General features: G+C 41.6%; 2 protein-coding genes across 3 annotated transcripts in view; one reads left to right on the top strand and one right to left on the bottom strand.

Moving 5' to 3' along the window:
• LOC138978281 (uncharacterized) overlaps nt 1-22,422 on the bottom strand; it is a 140,803-nt gene that overhangs the window by 72,782 nt on the left and 45,599 nt on the right. The window lies entirely within an intron of this gene.
• The window catches only part of LOC138978275 (beta-1,3-galactosyl-O-glycosyl-glycoprotein beta-1,6-N-acetylglucosaminyltransferase-like), a 32,718-nt gene continuing 27,699 nt past the window's right edge, over nt 17,404-22,422 (top strand). The window contains exon 1 of one of the 2 annotated variants that reach the window (XR_011459629.1): nt 17,404-17,558. The gene's annotated coding sequence lies outside the window, so the exon portion shown is untranslated. Of the gene's footprint in view, nt 17,601-22,422 lie in introns of both variants that reach the window. The other variant, XR_011459630.1, reaches the window with a different exon arrangement.

Genomic DNA, 22,422 nt, shown 5'->3' with positions numbered 1-22,422 from the left:
CTTGAGCTTTAAACTTCGAAATCTAACTCTTAAAAACCCATGATACTCTGGTCTAAAACAAAGGATAAGATCAGCATTTGTAGTAAAATAACAAGTCGCGTAAGGCGAAATTACTACATTTAGTCAAGCTGTGGAACTCACAGAATGAAACTGAACGCACTGCATTTTTTGACTCACATGCGAAGCAAAAGTGAGTCTATGTACTCACCCGAGTCGTCCGTCCGTCCGTCCGTCCGGACGTCCGTCCGGACGTCCGTCCGGACGTCCGTCCGTCCGGAAAACTTTAACGTTGGATATTTCTTGGACACTATTCAGTCTATCAGTACCAAATTTGGCAAGATGGTGTATGATGACAAGGCCCCAAAAAACATACATAGCATCTTGACTTTGCTTCAAGGTCAAGGTCGCAGGGGCCATAAATGTTGCCTAAAAAACAGCTATTTTTCACATTTTTCCCATTTTCTCTGAAGTTTTTGAGATTGAATACCTCACCTACATATGATATATAGGGCAAAGTAAGCCCCATCTTTTGATACCAGTTTGGTTTACCTTGCTTCAAGGTCAAGGTCACAGGAGCTCTTCAAAGTTGGATTGTATACATATTTTGAAGTGACCTTGACCCTGAACTATGGAAGATAACTGTTTCAAACTTAAAAATTATGTGGGGCACATGTTATGCTTTCATCATGAGACACATTTGGTCACATATGATCAAGGTCAAGGTCACTTTGACCCTTATGAAATGTGACCAAAATAAGGTAGTGAACCACTAAAAGTGACCATATCTCATGGTAGAAAGAGCCAATAAGCACCATTGTACTTCCTATGTCTTGAATTAACAGCTTTGTGTTTCATGACCTTGGATGACCTTGACCTTGGGTCAAGGTCACATGTATTTTGGTAGGAAAAATGTGTAAAGCAGTTCTTAGTGTATGATGTCATTGCTAGGTTTCGTTACCCTAAAGGTCGAGGTCAAGCATGTGAGTCGTATGGGCTTTGCCCTTCTTGTTCACAATGACCGTAGTCCGCCGCTTGTGCAAAACGGAGTTCAGCGCGGTAGTGGTTTCGCTGTGCTGCATAGCACGCTTTTCTGTACCTCTCTTCGTTTTAATTTTCTGAGCGTGTTTTTAATCCAAACATATCATATCTATATGTTTTTGGAATCAGGAACCGACAAGGAATAAGATGAAATTGTTTTTAAATCGATTTCGGAAATTTAATTTTAATCATACTTTTTATATTTTTAATTTTCAGAGCTTGTTTTTAATCCAAATATAACATATTTATATGCTTTTGGAATCAGGAAATGATGTAGAATAAGATGAACGTAAATTTGGATCGTTTTATATAAAAAAAATTATTACAATTTTCAGATTTTTAATGACCAAAGTCATCAATTAATTTTTAAGCCACCAAGCTGAAATGCAATACCGAAGTCCGACCTTCGTCGAAGATTGCTTTACAAAAATTTCAATCAATTTGATTGAAAAATGAGGGTGTGACAGTGCCGCCTCAACTTTTACAAAAAGCCGGATATGACGTCATCAAAAGTATTTATCGAAAAAATGAAAAAAACATCCGGGGATATCATCCCCAGGAACTCTCATGTCAAATTTCATAAAGATCGGTCCTGTAGTTTGGTCTGAATCACTCTACACACACACACGCACAGACAGACAGACACACACACACACACACACACACACACACACACACACACACACACACATATATATATACCACGACCCTCGTCTCGATTCCCCCTTTATGTTAAAACATTTAGTCAAAACTTGACTAAATGTAAAAACGAAAGAAAACAAGGATATGTTTATTCAAACACGGATATTGAGAGAGAGAGAGAGAGACAGAGACAGAGAGAGAGACAGAGAGAGAGAGGGAGAGAGAGAGAGAGAGAGACAGAGACAGAGAGAGAGACAGAGAGAGAGAGGGAGAGAGAGAAAGCGAGAGAGAGAGGGGCATACAGAGAGACAGAGGGAGACAGACAGACAGACTGGCAGACAGAGAGGCAGAGAGACGGACAGACAGAGGGAGAGAGAGGGGGGGTCATACAGAGAGACAGAGGGAGAGAGACAGACAGACAGACAGACAGAGACAGAGAGACGCTTTGTTAAGTGTGTCAAAGGGAGGGGGTGTAAAGCATAGAATTAAATTATAACCAAAAAGTAGGGGAACACAATAATTAATTGTCAGTGACGTGTTTAACGGTATTATGATATGTGTTATTCATGTCAAATCCTGATAGTAGTATATATATTATTCTAAGTTTCTCTAAGATCATTACCAATGATTTTTGTAGCCCACGTTAAAACAGTAATATGCTTCTTCTTTCTTCTTCTTGTCGTTCGCCTAGGTTACACTTGGAGTCCGTAATAGGCTTATGCTGGGTTTTTTATATGCCAGCTTACGCTGTTATGATCGGATCGTATCGTTTGAAATCGTGTGTTATGTTATACATTAAATAACATCGTTAAATCACAGATTATATCATATCATATTTTGTTTTAAATCACACCACGTATCCAACAGCTTCATATCATATAATATCATATCATATCGTAATATATCATATCACATCATATCACATAATATCACATCACATCACGTCACGTCACGTTACATCAATTAACATTACATATCATTACATCCCATCACATCATGTCATCATAATATCATAATTATCCTGTCATATCCTATCCTATCCTATCATATCATATCCTATCCTATCATATCCTATCCTATCCTGTCATGTCATATCATATCATATCATACCATGTCATATCATATCATATCATATCATATCATATCCGCGTCGTAGTATATCCACATTATATTACACGAGCCAACAACCTCTCATAACGCATTATATCCTATCTATAACAATGATCACGTACCGAGCGCTTCCGAAAACCACGTGTAGCTTCACGTTGAATCGCAGTCAGTATGTCGCTCTGTCTCACTGACCATCCCTGTACAGAGCTAGACAAAAGCTCATGCAAGTCTAGAACCGCCGAGAAAAAAATCATCAAGCCAAAGCCTTTGTCATTGGCTGGCTGATAAAATTTGCACTAAAGCGGAGTCAGACTGGATCATGCGCGCAGTAAAGCCGTGTGACATCCGTTTATTTATCGTTAAAGGCAGAGTAAGCCTCCCGTAAACCATCACAGATACGGTCAGGCTTTTACACACAGTACAAACACCCTTTCATTTAAACACTCACCAATTGAGAACATCCCAGGTGCCCTCCGTAAAGAGCGAACAATTTTCAAAGAATTTATTTTTGCGTGGTTTATCTTACCCCTGAGCCATTGTGAACCCGTGTGATCCAGTTTTCCCTTTTCACAATGCAGTCGTCATAGTTAGTCATTTGAATGCGACTCGACGTGAGCTTATCTACAATAGCACCTTTTTTTTTTGCACGAAACAACGGCTGTGGTTCACAAGAACTCTAGCGATGGCTTGTGACTGTTGAGAGGAACGGCGATTTGCACTGATAAACCGGCCGTCGTCTGCTACGACCCTTGCGTGACCCTGCTTCCGGGCTTTTCTTTTTTTAAACTTTCACAACTTCGAATTGTTCTGATCTTGTCTTGATGAAAAACGAATTCTTTTATGATTAAAGAATGTTTGTGTAACAAGCTGTCAATTTATTATTTAGATTTTAAAAGTTAGGTCTAGCGCAAAAACGAGGCGCCGTTGTTGTTAACGGAACAAGTCTACGAAAATAAATTCTTGGAAAATGTCTCACGCTCGACAGAAAGCAGCCAGGATGTTCCCGTTCGGTGAGCGTTCAAATGGAAGTATGCTTGTACTGTATTTAGACGCTCGGGGAGCTCTGTGATGGTTTACGGGAGGCTTACTGTGCCTTTAATATACAAAATAGATGGGTAGTTAAACGTGTCAAAGGAGAGTGCGATATATTAAAGAGTTTACGTAATCTGTTGAAAATGTGGTATGTTAAGTTTGTTTGTTGGGACATGGCAGAAAAGCCGTGTGACATGCATTTATTTATCGTTAATATGCTGAGTGAATGGGTGAAACATGTCAAAGCCGTTGATGATAATTCATGTCGCACAGGCAAGCAACCTATTTGGGATTGGATTTGTTGATACGCTAACAGAGAAAACATATCAAAGGAGAATGCGATACATCAAATAGTTAACGTAACCTATTAAAATGAATGATGTGTTTAGGTTTATTTGTGGGACATCTCTCTCTCTCTCTCTCTCTCTCTCTCTCTCTCTCTCTCTCTCTCTCTCTCTCTCTCTCTCTCTCTCTCTCTCTCTCTCTTTCTTTCTCTCTTTCTTTCTCTCTCTCTCTCTTTTTCGCCTTTTCGAGATTATGACTTGTGTGAGAAGGGGGTATCAGGCAAGTTCATGAATGCCCTTGTTGCAGTTTATAATTCTGATTTTTCTTGTATCAGGGTGCATAAAGAATCAACCGAATTGTTGTTATTGCCCAGCGGGTTTAAGACAAAGATGTGTTTTGATTCCTTTGTTATGAAACCCTCTGTCGTAAACTTGGAGCGTATCTGTTTTATGCACTGCAAGTTAGAGAACATTTTGTTAAAAATGTGATTGATATGGATACATCGTTTCACTAACATGGTGTTTGAAAAATGTTCCATATGCTCATGAATGATTCCTTTCCAACTGTTAGAAACCTGTTTTGTGAAATTAGATTCAGATACGTCTGATGTCATGTGTTTTTCCCAGCTGTTAAGCGTTACAGAAAGTCGTTACTGTGCAGATTACCCCTTTTCCAGGGGCAAGTGGTATGTAAGGAAATAAACCATCGTCTTGTCTCGTCTGATTGACAAACAGGTCATTTGGCAAAAGGTTGCTGCTCCTACATTAGCTCATCTACATCCCTGATTGAGTCTTTTTTTGGCCGACAGATTGACTGCATGTTTCATTACGCTTCAGACGACTTGTTTTTCTTTGATAACGTGTCCTTGAACACATCTATACGGAAGAGTTCGTTAGCCTTTGTTTACTTACCCGCTCCTAAAGACAGACAGACAGACAGACAGACAGACAGACAGACAGACAGACAGACAGGCAGGCAGAATGCCTTAAAGAAAGAATAGAAAAAGAAACGAGAGGACAGCACGTTTCGCCCTGCAGTCCGGACTGACGATCTAACAGTGAACGACAAGAAGAAGAAAAAGAAACAATGACAGAAAGAAAGAAAGAAAGAAAGAAAGAAAGAAAGTAAAGAAACCAAAGGAAGGAACTCAAGAAAGAAAGATGGACAGAAAGAAAGGCAGGAACGAAGGAAAAAAGACAGAAGAATGAAACGCACACAGAAAGAAAGACTTACAGACCCACATACGCTTGATTTTTTAGTCCTGTGGTCGTAGGTCACTTTATACTATAAGTATAAACGTGAAAGAGACCACTCATGAGATAACAATATCGGACTGGGTGGCCGAGTGGTAACGCACTTGCGCTCGGAAGCGAGAGGTTGCGAGTTTGACCCTGGGTCAGGGCGTTAGCAATTTTCTCCCCCCTTTCCTAACCTAGGTGGTGGGTTCAAGTGCTAGTCTTTCGGATGAGACGAAAAATCGAGGTCCCTTCGTGTACACTACATTGGGGTGTGCACGTTAAAGATCCCACGATTGACAAAAGGGTCTTTCCTGGCAAAATTCTATAGGCATAGATAAAAAATTGTCCACCAAAATACCCGTGTGACTTGGAATTATAGGTGGTGAAAAGTAGGATATGCGCCGAAATGGCTGCGATCTGCTGGCCGATGTGAATGCGTGATGTATTGAGTACAAAAATTCCATCTCACACGGCATAAATAAATCCCTGCGCCTAGAATATGTGCGCGATATAAATTGCATAAAATAAAAAAATTAAAATAAAAACATAAATCCCTGCGCTTAGAACTGTACCCACGGAATACGCGCGACATAAGCCTCATATTGAGTGATTGATTGATTGATTGAATATCGTTCAAACCTCACGTGTGTACACTCTTCAAAAAAAGTTAAGGATCACTTTTTTACAAGCACGCCACACAAAACAGACAAGACCGAATTCTTTCTTTTTTGTTTTAAATTATATAATTGGACAACCAAGGAGTAATGACAAACAAAGCAAAGATCGAACGCGGCAGCGACAATTTAGCTAGAGTGTGTCAAACGTGACAACCCTCGAAAATGGAATTCACAACAATGTGAATCAGTGTCAATAACGCGTGTGCCCTCCGTTGTGTGCCAGGCATTCAACACATCGTTGGCGCATGGAATGGATCAGGTTGCATATGAATGCTCTGGGAACTCCATTCCACTCCTGCTGGAGCCATTGCTGCAGTTGACCCAGATTGGCAGGAGGAGGGTGATGTCGCTGTACCCGACGACAAAGCTCGTCCCACATGTGCTCTATGGGGTTCAGGTCCGGGCTGTTGGCTGGCCACAGCATCCTGTTGACCCTTGCCTGCTGGATGAAGGTGTTCACAGCTGCAGAGCGATGGGGAGGTGCGTTGTCATCCTGAAGAATCGCACGAGGGCCGATCGCTTGGAGGGCTGGAACGACCAGGGGTTGCAGGATCTCATTCTGGTAGTGGACACCGGTCAAGTTGCCCACTACATGGTACAGAGGTGTCCTTGGACGTGTGCTGATTCCTCCCCAGACCATCACAGAGCCTCCGCCAAAACGCTATCGTTCCAGAACAGCGCCTTCTGCGAAGCGCTCTCCGCGACGCCTCCACACTCGGATGCGACCATCAGCCGGTTCCAAGCAAAAGCGGGACTCATCTGTAAACAACACCTGAGCCCACTGCTGACGTTGCCACCTCACATGTTGAGTGCACCAGGCTCGGCGAGCTGCTCGGTGATTAGCAGTCAGGGTTGTTCCTCGGACTGGACGCCTTGCACGCAAGCCAAAGTTGTGTAAGCGGTTTCGGATCGTCTGACCACTAACAACAGTGTTGGTGGTAGCTTGTAGGCGTTGCCTAATGTTTTTTGCCGTAGCCATTCTTTGTTGCATGGCCTGCCTCTGAATGAAGCGATCCTCTCTTTGTGTGGTGACTCTGGGCCGACCAGAACGTTGTCGCTCCTGCACTCTTCCAGTTGCGTGGAATCTCTGTTTTAGTCTGATGATGACAGAGGGAGCCACTGCAAACCCCTGGGCCACTTGCCTGGCAGCAACACCGTCTTGTAGCCATCCTATTGCCCTTCCTCTATCCAAATCGCTGTTTTCTTCGTGGGGGCATGTTGCTACTGTGCATAATTGTGTCAACGTGTCAACCTTTAAACACAAGCTGGTGAGCGATGTTCATAGCCAGGACCCTGTTGTAGCACGTGCATCACAACCTTTTGCCCTGGCATGCGTTCCGCAAATTTCATGGGGCTATAAAAAAAACACCCTTTTTCTTCCAAAATGCAGAAGCTTTTGAGAAGTCCCACAAAGGGAAATAACTCTGCCTGCCAAACAAAATTCTAGGTCAAGACTCATTGTTCATTTGTTAATTCAAACACATTAATATTTTAATTATTATGTCGATGTTTAATTTGTTGGCAATTTTTGGCTCACGTAAGTGTAGCCTATGCGATCGTAACTTTGTCTGTCTGTGCGTGCGTGCATGCGTACGTGCGTATGTGCGTGCGTGCGTGCGTGTGTATGTCTGTGGTAGAAACTCTAACATTTGAAGACGTCACATTACATTGACGTCACATTATGACGTAAGAGGGTTAGACGTCACGCGAAGGAAGTACTGAAAGTCTCGGTCATTATTTTGAGCGGGCCGAGACTAGTTGGCAGTCGTGTCCCTGTAAGTAGGCTACATGCAGACAGACAGATCTAGATCTAGTGTCTCGCTTTCTTGCACAGTTTCACCTATGCTCTTTCTCTGTGTGTGTGTGTGTGTGTGTGTGTGTGTGTGTGTGTGTGTGTGTGTGTGTGTGTTACTGTTTGTCGATTTCTTACGTGAGCCTTGATGGCTTCGCCTCTTGTTTATAATTAGATCCGTTTTTTCAACCGATCCTTAACTTTTTTGAAAAGTGTATATCATGTAAATGAGGTCGTGTCAAACTAGTCTGGCAGAGACCTGCTTTTCCACTGCTTATGGTACCAAAGTCACCGGGACAAACGCCTTTATGAAATCACTTCTGCGTTTGCTGTTTCTACTGGAAGAGTTTTTAGAATGAACACGTCACGCTACACTTTCTAAAGTGACGTTTCTTTGCTTTGACGTGAAAGATTGTATGAGTCTTTAAAAGCGATCGAGGTTCCAAAAGAAGCGTCTTCAATTTGGACGACTCGACTGCGGTACATTTTTAGTAAAATACACGTAAGAACAGTATGTAGGGTAAACAGAATATTACATGGCTTGCTGTGTCGTACCAGATTTACACTCGTTGCTTTTTCAAATATTGAAAAGCTTGCTTTCTCGCAGTTTAATATTTAAAAAAGCAACTCGTGTAAATCTCGTACGACACAGCAAGCCATGTAGTATTCTCTATCTATCCTCAAATACCCTAAACAGTGCAATGGGCGGTTGCTTGGAGACCGGTAGCTTGGAGCAAACAGAACGAATGTGACCTCTGTCACTTAGTTTTTGCACGCATGCGTACTTTGGTTTCAGTCTCATGCATAGGCCTACATGTATTAATCGGGCGAAGTCTTACTTCGCGAAGTCTACTTCAGAAAGCTCGCGGCACTAATGTTCGGTTGCAAGAGTTTGCGAAGTCTTCGCGAAGACGAGTCAACTTGGGGCTGATTGATTTAGGACAGCCTTTAGTGTGATAAATGCCATCATGTCATCACAAGTAAAGGTTCTTCGTAAACAACCAGTCGTGCACCGTCGATTTTTACGCACACTAAAGGTCACTTGTATCAGCGTTTCCTTGAGAGAGAGAGAGAGAGAGAGAGAGAGAGAGACTCGGAGAGAGAGAGAGAGAGAGCGAGAGAGCGAGAGACTGACTGACTATTAGGGTTTAACGTCCTCCTAGACCAACTGGTCTATATTGGGACAGGTATTGGTAATACGTTGAAGATATGGTGTGATACTTTGATTCGAACAAGCCCGCTGTGGCTGTCTTCGACACACCAGCATTGGGTTTGTCTCGTCAAAGTATCGAAATACGATCATGATAATCAGAGACGAGAGATGATGCATGCGTGTCTTCGTGTTTTCCAAGCCCTGAGACTTTCGCTGTGAACGTGGGATCTTTTTCGTGCGCATGTGTTCACACGGGGGTGTTCGGACACCGAAGAGAGTCTGCACAAAGTTGACTCCGAGAAATAAATCTCTCGCCGAACGTGGGGATCGAACCCAACTGGCTACAAAGCCAGCGCGCTACCAACTGAGCTACGTCCCCGCCCCAGACACACACACACAGAGTCGTTCAATGTCAAAAAACAAAACCAATCCAATCAATGAGAGAGAGAGAGGAGGGCCCCAAAGGGGGGGTATCATCACGATCACGGGAAGGGAAATTTTAGCTTTCACGATCACAGTTACCTTGATTTTTGTCAATGATCACCGCAGTCAATGATGAAAACAAATCACGATCACGATCACGAGACTTGATTTTTTTGTCATCACGAATCACGGGCAAAGTCCCATCACGATCACAGAAATGGAAATTTCGGCAATCACGGTCACAGAAAGGTCAAAAACGCCAATCACGATCACGATTTTAAACCCTTTGGGGCCCTCAGAGAGAGAGAGAGAGAGAGAGAGAGAGGAGGGAGAGATGAGAGAGAGAGAGAGAGAGAGAGAGGAGAGAGAGAGAGAGAGATAAACACCATGTAGTATCTATTGTGGAAATAGCACAGAAAGGGAAAACTTAGGCTGTGTTGATTATGTGTTAGTTATAGATAAGGAAAGAGAAAGAAAACCTGAATTTGGTCATGCCCTGGAATAACCAGAGTATCGTTCGTAAGATGTACGTGTCAGATATGTTTCTTCTTTTCTTTTTCTTTTCTGTGGTTTTATTTGAGAAACAACGGGACTTTAGCTCTCTCTCTCTCTCTCTCTCTCTCTCTCTCTCTCTCTCTCTCTCTCTCTCCTCTCCTCTCTCTCTCTCCTCTCTCTCTCTCTCTTTCTCTCCTCTCTCTCTCCTCTCTCTCTCTCTCTTTCTCTCTTTCTCTCCTCTCTCTCTTTCTCTCTCTCTCTCTCTCTCTCTCTCTCTCTCTCTCTCTCTCTCTCTCTCTCTCTCTCTCTCTCTCTCTCCTCTCTCTCTCCTCTCTCTCTCTCTCCTCTCTCTCTCTCTCTTTCACTCTCTCTCTCTTTCACTATCTCTCTCTCTCTCTCTCTCTCTCTCTCTCTCTCTCTCTCTCTCTAAAGAAAGGACAAAATGTAATGGACCCTCGCCTGGTAAAATAAATCAACAAGAGCACATAACTTCAGTTCCTGCCCAAGGTCGTAAATCTCATGGATGACTTCCCTTTGGTCCCGTTCTGCGACTTCTCTCATTGATTGGATTGGTTTTGTTTTTTGACATTGAACGACTCTGTGTGTGTGTGTGAGTGTGTGTGTGGGGGGGTGCGCGCTTGCGATCGTGCGGGCGGGCGTGCGTGCGTGTCTGTCTGTTTGTCTGTCGGTCGGTCTGAACGTCTCAACGTACGTGTCTGTCTGCCTGCCTGTCTGTCTGATCGTCTGTTTGTCTGTCTGTCTGAACGTCTGTCTGTCTATCTATAAACGTAGGTTCGTGCTCTACTCGTATTTTCTCTCGTGTTATGGACTTCTTTCTTCCCAAACCGCCGTTTGGACTGTTTTGTCGTCTTTTACTGTTAGTTAGTTTGTGTGTTCTTATGGTTTGTCTAGCAAGCAGGAAGCAATCCTCTCATTGAAACGGCCAAGCACGAACATAAGTCATTACAAGAAAACTTATATAATATGAACTAGTAGTTCTGGCCGGTTTATGTTGTTGATTTGTTTAGGGGAAGGGCTCCTAATATGGACCGGCTCCTAATATGGACCACCTTCTGTTCTGACAAACTGACGGCGCTAGAGCGCTCAAAAACGTTTTATTCGCTGTATTCACCCTCTCTGGATAACTTGCACATGTCAAAACAGTTGCAGAAACAGAAATCTCAAAACCGTTAGGCTTTTTCTCTTTGTTTAACTTTTGGCAGCGTTCACTCTAAATTTTTCGCCTAAAACGGACTCGTTTCTGTCCACAGCCAAAGCTTTTATCACACAAAAATTGCTATATATGACAGCTAAAACCGTATTTGTTACATTTTAGCAGTGTTGACCCCGAGTTTCTACTGCAAACAAAAAATAATAGCAAAATCTCTAAGTATGTGCGAGTCCCCTAAATATCGAGTCCCCTAAGTCAACAAATCGAAGAAAATAAAAGCTAAAGGCTATTTTCATTAATTTATTAAGAAGCTTGCTGGAAATAACCTATAACTAGCCCTCGAGATTTAAAAAAAAAATGCAACAAAAAGTCTTCTTTTCGTGGAAGTTGATAATTTCACTTATTTTCACTCTGTTTTTGATAAGCTTCTTTAGTTTCCTGGTGTGCTTCAAATAATGCTCTCATCAAACCGAAACAGATAAATCTAGAGCATATTTTAATTAGGCTGACTTGTACACTAAGTTGTATCATGTTATTTTGAAATATAGGTTTTTTTTTACAGTGATTCGTGAAGGCCGCTTCACTGGTCCATATTAGGCGCCCAGGCTCCTAATATGGACCCTTTGTGATTTTTTTCTGTATTTAATTTTTGCCGAATGTCTATCAAAGCTATTTCACTCTAATTAGGCCTAACGGTTAACCTAAGAGAGAAGGACTACCAAACACAAAATGAAACTTCTTCGCAAGAAAACAAGCTAGTTATCAGCATAAAACAACAAGTCGCGTAAGGCGAAAATACAATATTTAGTCAAGTAGCTGTCGAACTCACAGAATGAAACTGAACGCAGCAAGACCGTATACTCGTAGCATCGTCACTCCACCGCCCGTGGCAAAGGCAGTGCCCGTGGAATTGACAAGAAGAGCGGGGTATTCGTTGCGCTAAGAAGGATAGCACGCTTTTCTGTACCTCTCTTCGTTTTAACTTTCTGAGCGTGTTTTTAATCCAAACATATCATATCTATATATTTTTGGAATCAGGAACCGACAAGGAATACGATGAAAGTGTTTTTAAATTGATTTCGAAAAAAAAAATTTGATAATAATTTTTATATATTTAATTTTCAGAGCTTGTTTTTAATCCAAATATAACATATTGATATGTTTTTGGAATCAGCAAATGATGGAGAATAAGATAAACGTAAATTTGGATCGTTTTATAAATTTTTAATTTTTTTTACAATTTTCAGATTTTTAATGACCAAAGTCATTAATTAATTTTTAAGCCACCAAGCTGAAATGCAATACCGAACCCCGGGCTTCGTCGAAGAGTACTTGACCAAAATTTCAACCAATTTGGTTGAAAAATGAGGGCGTGACAGTGCCGCCTCAACTTTCACGAAAAGCCGGATATGACGTCATCAAAGACATTTATCAAAAAAATGAAAAAAACGTTCGGGGATTTCATACCCAGGAACTCTCATGTCAAATTTCATAAAGATCGGTCCAGTAGTTTAGTCTGAATCGCTCTACACACACACACACACAGACACACACACAGACACACACACGCACATACACCACGACCCTCGTTTCGATTCCCCCTCGATGTTAAAATATTTAGTCAAAACTTGACTAAATATAAAAAGTGGTCCATATTAGGAGCCCTTCCCCTACATAACCACAACAGAATCTTAGAAATTCCATCAGTAGCGGTTTTGTGGATAATATTCTGATACCCTACGATTTTCTACGTATACTCAAATAATTAAACAAATAAATTATATAAAATTACGTATACTCAAGTTTCAGTCTTTATCTTGGAAACACTCAGCAATCGAACAAATAACCTCCTAGCAACCGACCTGAACCTTCGATATCTCATGGGTTGAGAAGCTACATTTTGTGAGTTCTACTTTTAGCGACTGAAAAGTTACGAATGCTCAAATCCGAATGCTCAAATGTATGAAATATACATCTCTGGAGCAGACAACACAAACATACCGCATTTAAACTAACAACTGCAGGCTTGAACAACCGAAATCCAATATAAAATTCACGAATTCAGCTGTTTTCTGAATCGAAATCTAACTTGTACAACTGAACCATCGGCGCGAAGGTGTCAAGGCAAGTAACTCTCATACTTTATGTAGAGACTAGAGTTGTATCCCTGCCAGATTTCGTTACATCGGCAACTTCGACAAAAAGACTGCAATCTGTCGGTCAATTATCAACTATATTTCATTTCATAAACAGAACACACGCAAGCACATGCACACACCCTTGAATGACAAGAAAATAAAGCGGTTCCATACACACTGTCTTGCCTCAGAAAACCGAACTTCATACGGTACGTATTTGACGTTTGAACACGTGTACAAAAGTTCGTCTGCTACTCAATACGACGTAAGAAAATTACCAAAACATGAAAAGAACACAAAAGTATCTACCTTTATAGCCTCAGCAGAAAAAACTGAATAACCATGTACTTGATTTTATTCAAACCCAAATAAACTGCTGTAAAGTGTTAGCAGAATTGAATGATTTTCACGGAACTCTTCAATCGCGCAATAAACCCTAGCTTGCGCAGGTAGACTGGCACAATCAAATTATAGCACAGCAGGGCACTGCTGGCCGATTGTCTCCCCTGCCCTTCTGTTGGGTCAAACAAAGGGGCAAAATACATATTTACAACAACAAGAAAACGTTTAGTATCAGATAGCCCGGCCAGGCACTGCTGACTGGTTGTCTCTCCTGCCCTTCAGTTGGGTCAAACGAAGGGATCAAACATAGCAAATTAAACATCAATTTACCAAAACATATTTACAAGGAAAAAACAAAACAAAAAAAAGTTTCGCGTCAAATGGCCCCGCAGGGCAGCTGATTGTCTCCCCTGCCCTACTGTTGGGTGAAACAAAGGGGGCATTCTGCGGGTCACAGAAAGAAACCAAGCCGAAATACGGAAACTGAACAATAGTAGAATGAGCCAGGGGATTACTTCCCTCGACCCGACCCTAAGGGTCAACCAGGTCAACCAGGTTAGTAAGTCTACCCGAGAACAAAAATGCCAGATGCCACAGTCGCGGGCTACTCAACCCAAACCACTCAGGGCGAAGGGAAGTAGGCTGTGGACCGATGCGATCTGTGGACTAAAGCTTAAGTTTCGGTTCCAGACCAATCAATGACGGTACTGCACCGAAGCTCAAACGGTGGTGTCAGCTCACCCTGGCATGGCATGCAAGAAAAACAACAACAGCGAAATGTAGAGCAGGAAACTGATCCGAACATACAAATTATCTCTCTTGACTATTACAATGGACATCAACCAGCGACATGAAACAAAGCTCCAGCGCCACAAAGTTACAAAATGCATGCCTCCATTGATAAAATGGAGGAGGGGTGGGTGGCGGAAAAATGTTCACCAAATACCAAAACTTGACCTTTCAGCTTGCTGGAATCTTGCGTAGTGACGCTAAGCTAAGCTCTGTGCTGGGCACTGTCCGCCGCATGGGTCAGTTCCAGCGGTCCGCTACGAGCCAATCAAAGAAAGGCGCATGCAATCACACAAACTGCCCATCGCCACGCGAGCGTGGCGAGAAGTTCTTTTTATTCAAACCCAAATAAACTGCTGTAAAGTGTTAGCAGAATTGAATGATTTTCACGGAACTCTTCAATCGCGCAATAAACCCTAGCTTGTGCAGGTAGACTGGCAGATTGATTAGGACTCGATCGAACTGTTGCACAAAAACACCACTTTTTGGTGAAAATCTGAAGAAAGGAGGAATAAATTGGTTACACACCTCGTCTCAGTGAATATTAGAAATAATGGTCTCAGCTCGCGGTCATGAAAAAGCTCGCATTTTGCATGATCCGCAAACTTCGACCATTATTTTTAATATTCACTGAGACTCGACATGTAACCTCTACATATATTTAGCGAATTACTTCATATTTGATTTACATTAACTTCAGCTTATGCATGATCATATGACTAAGCTCCAAATTCGTGAATCGGTCTGACTTTTGTGCTCTTTTGAACAGAATATCAAATTCGGTGATCGACTCACTCAGACGGAGGTTCGACATTGAGCAGTACCAACTCTCATCCGATTTAGACCTTCGCGACTTTGACCTTTTAGAATACCTGAAAGTCCAAGTATACAAAAACATCCCAGATCATCGGTGACCTGAAGAAATCAATTATACAGCCAGGTTCAGGGTAATCACCATGCAGAAAAGCGTTCGTGTCATTGACAATTCTGTTGGGGTTATTCAGAACACATTTTGAAGTGAAGATAAAAGTCGGACCATTTGACACAATATTGTGGAATGGTCATGCACAAACTGAAGTTTATGCTCACTAAATATGAAGATATAAGCTAAACTCTAATTGACTGAACAATGACCCACTTCGTGTGAAAGTCAAACTTGCAAATGGCAATGACATGCTCACATTCTTAGTCACCGATTGTCTGAGGTTGGTTTTCATGGGCTAGTTCCCTCACATAACTCCGAAGGGAACAATCAAGAGGGTCTAGATTGGTTGAGTTTGGATACCGTTCAATGTCAAACTTCCTTCTGTTGAGTCGATCCCCGAATTTGGATATTTTTTTGTCAAAACAGCACAAAAATTAGACTATTTCAACAACAAATGTGAAACATCGTGTGACATGCACAAGCTGAAGTTAATGTACAACAATATGAAGTAATCCGTTGCACAGATGCAGACGTTATTGTCATTTTTCTGGGTGGCATTTTTTGGGGGGTCACCATGTACAACGAAACCCACGGAACACAACATGTGGAAGATATGAAGGGATATTTTGAATGTAAAATTGTTTGATAAGTGTAGTGTACAATTGTAAGAAAAGGCAAATTGCTGAGATTGAATACATAATGCAGGACCTAATATAAATGGTACTCTACTTTCCTTTAAAGGCAAAAACACACATAGTTTATACCGTAGCTGCATTGAAGAGTATCTAGCGATACATTTCCCAATATTGACGGACTGTGTGATGATATCTTCTGCTATGGTCTGTTGAGACAGTGATATCAAAATCGAGACCGGAGATCGAGAATTTGCTATCACTGTCGAAACAGACCAATAGCAGAAGATATCACCACACAGTCCGTCAATGTTAAATATATTGCTATTTCTCTGGACATTTTGTATTCACTGTAAAGAAGTTGTGAGTATTTGTCTCAGTTTTGGCTGTTCCACATCCCTCCCTCTGATTATTATTTCTTTTTGTTCACTCTTTTCTTGTACTTTCCAGTATTTCCAAATGTCTTTTCTTTCAAAAAGTAATTAGTCACTTGCTCAACTAAATTCTGGGATAATTACATGTTCATATTATTTTATTTTTTCTAAATTTAGGTGTCTTTGTTTTTAAAGTGAAGCAATAAAGATGTCGTCGATATCAAAACTGATATCGACGGAAATGTCGTCTATATCACTTTTGCAATGAGCTCAGTTTTGCCCAATTGACCAATGGAAATCTATGTAACATATGAAATAGCAATATAGTGTTTCATGTGACTGTTGATCGATGGTCATGTGTATACAATTTAGCAAACCAAACATTTCTTTAATGCTGCAGCATACCTATGCGTATGTTGAAAAAATGTTGGCGGAGAAGGTGTCAGGAACAAAACCGGGCGTACACCTTGCCCCGGCATGTTCTTTGGAATGCAAAGTGACGGGCGCAGTGGCGTGGTGGTAATACGTCGGCCTCCTAATGGGGAGGTCGTGAGTTCGAATCCCGGTCGCTGCCGCCTAGTGGGTTAAGAGGGGAGATTTGTCCGATCCCCTAGGTCAACTTATGTGCAGACCTGCTAGTGACTTAACCCCCTTCGTGTGTACACGCAAGCACAAGACCAAGTGCGCACGGAAAAGATCCTGTAATCCATGTCAGAGTTCGGTGGGTTATAAAAACACGAAAATACCCAGCATGCCTCCCCCGAAATTGGCGTATGCTGCCTGAATGGCGGGGTAAAAACGGTCATACACGTAAAAATCCACTCGTACTAAAAACATGAGTGAACGTGGGAGTATAAGCCCATTAAAAAAGAAGAGAAGAAGAAGGAATGCAAAATAATCCTAGGATATCATCTTCGCCAAGCTTATACATTTGTATCGAAAAAACTGAGACACCTGTATCAAAGATATGCGTCAGGGTAACTGGTATTAAAGCACAACCCGTCCATCACCATTCAATTTCGCGACAGATGTCTTTGCAATTTTCTCTAGTAAGTGAATTCGAAAGTTGCTCCACACAAAATTTCCACAGCAGAAAGTCGATTGCATAAGTAGGATTATTCAGATCGGATGCGAACAAATGTTGTAGCGAAATGAGAACTTATATTTTCAGTGGGACGGAAGAGGACGTGCCAAGACAAGGAAACCGGCGTTAAACATTAAACAATTCATTCTTTCTGAGTGTGAAAATATCAAGGTTCATTTGGAACAGGGGCCGCGATTGTGTGCATTTGGCTCAAAAAGGTACGACATTTCTAGATATCGTGCACAGGAACATCCAGGCGTGTGAGAAAATAACTTTGTTCTATTTTTCTTTCTTTTCTTAACGTGTGTGTCTTGTTTTTTACATTTAGTCAAACTAAACAGGCTCGTCACTTTTTCTGCCTTTTGCACTAGCAGCGGACTACGGTCATTGTGAAAAAATGCAGTGCGTTCAGTTTCATTCTGTGAGTTCCACAGCTTGACTAAATGTAGTAATGTTTTTGGAATCAGAACATGATAAAGAATAAAATAAAAGTAATTTTTGATCGTTTTATAAAAAAATAATTTTAATTACAATTTTCAGATTTTTAATGACCAAATTCATTGATTAATTTTTAAGCCTCCATGCTGAAATGCAATACCGAAGTCCGGCCTTCGTCGAAGATGACTTGGCCAAAATTTCAATCAATTTCATTGAAAAATGAAGGTGTGACAGTGCCGCCTCAACTTTTACAAAAAGCCGGATATGTCGTCATAAAAGACATTTATCGAAAAAAAGAAAAACACGTCTGGGGATATCATACCCAGGAACTCTCATGTAAAATGTCATAAAGATCGGTCCAGTAGTTTACTCTCAATCGCTCTACACACACACACGCACAGACAGACAGACAGACAGACACACACACACACACACACACACACACACACACACACACACACACACACACACACACACACACACACACACACATACACCACGACCCTCGTCTCGATTCCCCCTCTATGTTAAAATATTTAGTCAAAACTTGACTAAATGTAAAAAACACCACACGAATATGTCAAACTCACCAACAGGTCGTCTCTGATTCTGTTGTTTTTTTAATGTGATGTTGTTGTTATTGTTTTGATGTTGTTGTAGTTGTTGTTGTTGTTTGTGTATGTGTGCGTTAGCGTGCGCGTGCGTGCGTGTGTGCGTGTGTGTGTGTGTGCCACGGTGTGTGTGTGCCATGGCGCCACGGTGTGTATGTGTGTGTGCATGCGTGTTCGTGTGTATGTGTGTGTGTGTGTGTGTGTGTGAGTGTGTGTGTCTGTGTCTGTGTGTGTGCGTGCGTGCGTGCGTGCGTGTGTAAGAGTGTATGTGTGTGTGTGTGTGTGTGTATGTGTGTCTGCGCGTCTCAGTATTAATGCGTTTTAAAGTCAATTAATGCAATAGAGACCCGTGTAATATAAGAAGTTAACTATATTGCAATAAATTATGATTGTGATATACTGTGTCAAGAAATACAACACAAGAAAGTAAACTACTACACAATGCAATACAATGCTTTACGTTATATGTTTTATCAGTATCTACAGGCTGTGTGTATCCAGTGCCAGGTGTCTTTGATGCGTACAGGTGATGTTAACATCTACAAGCATACGTGAACTGCTCAGATCATGGGTTCATCAATTGTTGTACAGAGGGTGAAAAGTAAAGTACAATATATTGCACTCTAAGTGGTATTGTACTATTGCTTAGTGTCTGCGGGATGCTAAAAGCTGAAAAAGAGAGAAAGAAAAAATAATTCGAGACTTTGATGGGCTTTCTCTGTTGGTAACCACAAATTTTTCTGCTCAAAATATCGTGTCCAATTATTGTGTTTGAAGCACTGGTTTAAATTATTTTGAAAGAAATAAGTTTACAATACAATCGTTTTCTGCAGACGCTATAATGTTTTCTTTTTTAAAACACACTATAGTAGTCAATTTTCTCCATTTCTAAGCTAAAAGTGACAGGTCTTTGTCGTCAATGATTTTCTGCAAGAATGCGACCTCCCTCGTTGTTGCCAAGACCGTTTGACACGAAAGTTATGCTCGGAAGACAAATCTGCTGAGTGCTATTACGTTTCAGAAAATAGTTTGCTGAAACAGTTCGTCAGCCTCATAAGCCTCGGCATGATATGTTCAGGTAATGGCATAATATGACCACTGAACATTTTCGTGCTGTTCCCATTCTGCGAACTTGGGATGGACAGTGGTCCCCCGGTTCGGAACTTCGGGACGAAGTTCATTTCAAACGGGGGCGATTGTGACAGGGGAGGCTACCGCTCCTTTCACAGCAGACTCTGCACCCGAGTTTTTGGCCTTTAAAAGTCAACACCAGTGGATTGCAGAATTCTGTTTGTGATGGGGTCTGGTGGTTTCCGATTGTCTGTATGTTCATGGAAACCTTCGGGTTTGCATAACAGTTTTTATAGGGCTAAGAAATTAGCCCTAACATTTTCAATCCTGTTTGATTGCACTTCGCTTCCCGAGGTGATCGTAGTGTTTCGGCACTCGGTTACACAAAGAAAACGGGTGGTGGGGGGTTTTGAAGGGGTACAAGCAGTTGACTGGTTTGTGTCGTGTATGGTATGTAGACCAGGTCAGGTGTCAAGACCAGGTCAGGGGTCGCGCGAAGGATTGTGGTATACATAGATTCACTTCTCCAGTTCTCACCTCTGCATTCGCCGATTCGGGGAAGACGATTTCATGTTGTTCGGTTTCTAAGCTCCAGAAAAGTAAATAAAGAAGATACCAAAGGGAGATTTCCTACAATTTGATCTGCACAGCGTTTTTCCAATGTCCACGCGAGGAAGAGCTGTCGAAAGCGCAGTGTCGATCTGGCAGCCGTATCCCGGTAAGTACAGAGACAGATCTAGTGTCTCCCACTCTGATAACGTGTCACCTACTGTTAATCCGTTTTGTTTTAATTTCTTTTTATTTCAGCAGACACGGATGTCAAACACAGTGCTAGGCAGTCACCTCTAGTAAAATGAGTTGATCTAAAGTGCCTGTAATGTTTGGATGTCTTTGTTCGTGGTTCGATTTATGTGAATTTCAAGACTTGTAGTAGAGTCTCAAGTTAAGTTTACTCTGCCCGAAAAAAACTGTCCACCATTTACTTGAACATGCAGATATAAGGAAACGGAATGAATCTGTTCTCAAAGTCAAAATGATCACGATTTTTTCCTCAGATTCAAAACATGCACTGTCATGGTTTTGTCTGTACAATTTAGTAAGTCTTACCTTGCAACAACTTCCTTGAACTTGAAAGACAGTTTTTGAATGCTAGATCTGTATCGCGTTTCATTCCAGACTCGATCCTCTCTTTGATTGTACTGTTTGCTGTTTACGCACTATCATGATTCGCTATGTAACGTTTGGTAAGCTTACCTTGCAACAGCTTTCTTGTCTTTGTTGGCATTTTCTTTCAAGGCAGTACAACGTAAGATTAGATTCTTTCGGACAGAAGGCAGAATGCGAGTTTTGAGACAACGACAGTCGTCCAAAGAAAGCTTGCTGTGGGCACAGTGGCATTTGTTTGTAAATAATGGTACATGTGATTCTGTATTTTTCTGCGGTTGATGTGGTTTCTTTTTTCCTCTCTTGTTTTTTTCCTCCTGAGTTGATCGTTATCATTTAAACAAGACCCTCAGAGAGTACCTCCGTTGCTCCTTAAAATGGACTGTGAATAGTGTGTTGGCTGTGTTGACCGTCAGAATTATTTTAAGAACCAGGCTGCTGCAGTCAGTTGACATGTTTCGCATAATGTAGGGTTACCATGCTGCATCTAGGTAAAGTGGCTTGTATAACCTGACTATTCTGTTTAACACTGTTTATATTTGTGTAGGTTGTAGTCAAACAGTTTATTTACCAAATGCAAAGCACAGGATTTTGTTATGGTGTATGCATCCAAACTTCACACTCCTTCCACACGCATATTATATCATAATAAATATGTACAGATAAAGTGTTCAATTTCACTGGGCCTATTTACATGTGTACACCAACCAGACAGTTCAAAACGGACTGGTTGTTCTTTTAGCACCAATTTGACAGGAGTAATCACAGGTTACATGGATAAAGATAAATGAATTCCCTAAAATCATATCTAAAAATATAGTCATCAATATAATAAATCCGAGTACATGCTAACACAGTTATTCAAAGGACACAACCCTTACATCTATTAAGATATTTCATTTAAGGATACTCGATCCCTTTCAAAACTTTAACTGACACATATCACAAATCTAACAGATCTAAGAACGATCCACCATTGAGGCCGCAAGGACTGCCTCAGGAAAGAAACTGTTTCTGAAACGAGAAGTCCTGCTCTTCAGAGCGCGGAAGCGCTTGCCTGACGGGAGGAGCTCGAACAGATGGCCGGCTGGAGATGTCAGATGAGTCTGCCACTATACCCCTAACTCTCTTTGCTAAACGTGAGCTGTACAGTGAGGCGACTGACGGAAGTTCGCAACCCACAATACGAGACGCTTGTCTGACAATGCGCTCCAGCTCTTCCTTGTTCCTAGCTCTTCCTTGTAGTCATCATAACTAATCGCATTTTGCCATTTGTTTCAGAAAGGAGGTTAACCTACAACAAGATCGACGCTATGTCAGATATGCCTCAGCCACATGAAGACTTCCGAATTTAGATCCACTCGGCATGGTGACAAGTCTTGATGAAAAGTATAGGACTGAGGACAGCAGTGGAAAAAGTGGCCACATGGCAGGTACCTATTGCTTAGTGTCTGCAGTGCAAAAGACAGATAAGCTGATGGTAGATTTGCAAATGAACACAGTGCCCTCTATACTGCTGATTTACGACGGGCAAGCGTGTGTGTGTGTGTGTGTGTGTGTGTGTGTGTGTGTGTGTGTGTGTGTGTGTGTGTGTGTGTGTGTGTGTGTGAGAGGATTGCACAAGATCTCCTTCAAGGACAACTGCACCAACAACAAATACACAGTCATTTTATCTGTTTGCCTTCTTTTGAAAATTATACATGGAGTTAATATGATGCGTTAGTTTTAACTGTGTGTGTGTGTGTGTGTGTGTGTGTGTGTGTGTGTGTGTGTGTGTGTGTGTGTGTGTGTGTGCGTG

Source organism: Littorina saxatilis, linkage group LG10 (genome assembly GCF_037325665.1).
Source record: "Littorina saxatilis isolate snail1 linkage group LG10, US_GU_Lsax_2.0, whole genome shotgun sequence".
Classification (NCBI taxonomy): Eukaryota; Metazoa; Mollusca; class Gastropoda; order Littorinimorpha; family Littorinidae; genus Littorina; species Littorina saxatilis.
Note: the sequence above shows the minus strand (reverse complement) of the source record. Positions and strands in the feature narration are given on the sequence as shown.